Raw genomic sequence first — 833 nt, 5'->3', positions numbered from 1 at the left:
CACCGCGCCCGGGAACACGCGTGTGTGTGTCTGTGTGTTGTTTGTGTCTGTGCATATGCCTTTGTGTGTGTATGTGTGTTTGTGTGTGTGCTTATGCCTTTGTGTGTGTGTGTGTGTGTGTGTGTGTGTGAGAAAGAGAGAGTGTGTGTGTGTGCGTATGCCTGTGTGTGTGTGTGTGTGTGTGTGTGTGTGTGTGTGTGTGCGTGCGCGTGCGTATGCCTGTGTGTGTGTGTGTGTGTGTGTGTGTGTGTGTGTTTCTTGAAATCTTGAAATCTGTTCAAACACACACGTGGTACGGAGGCGATCGCGTTCTGACAGGGATTCACAATTTCAATATTTATCTTTATCTTTGTAAGAATAGAGAAGGTCTGTATATATGTGTATATGGTAAGGTAATAAGGTATATATGTGTATATGGTAAGGTAATAAGGTATATATGTGTATATGGTAAGGTAATAAGGTATATATGTGTATATGGTAAGGTAATAAGGTATATATGTGTATATGGTAAGGTAATAAGGTATATATGTGTATATGGTAAGGTAATGAGGTATATATGTGTATATGGTAAGGTAATAAGGTATATATGTGTATATGGTAAGGTAATGAGGTATATATGTGTATATGGTAAGGTAATGAGGTATATATGTGTATATGGTAAGGTAATGAGGTATATATGTGTATATGGTAAGGTAATGAGGTATATATGTGTAAGACTTTAAGGCCTCTAAAGGTTCTGCGTCCTCACTGGTCTGCTGTCAGGTCACTGCGGGCGTCTCCGGCCCCCCGGACTGTAATCGTTGTTGTCTTTTAACGCAATGTCGGCATCTGTG

Source organism: Micromesistius poutassou, assembly GCF_964030765.1.
Source record: "Micromesistius poutassou genome assembly, contig: SCAFFOLD_1348, whole genome shotgun sequence".
Taxonomy (NCBI): Eukaryota; Metazoa; Chordata; class Actinopteri; order Gadiformes; family Gadidae; genus Micromesistius; species Micromesistius poutassou.
This window is presented reverse-complemented; position numbering follows the sequence as displayed.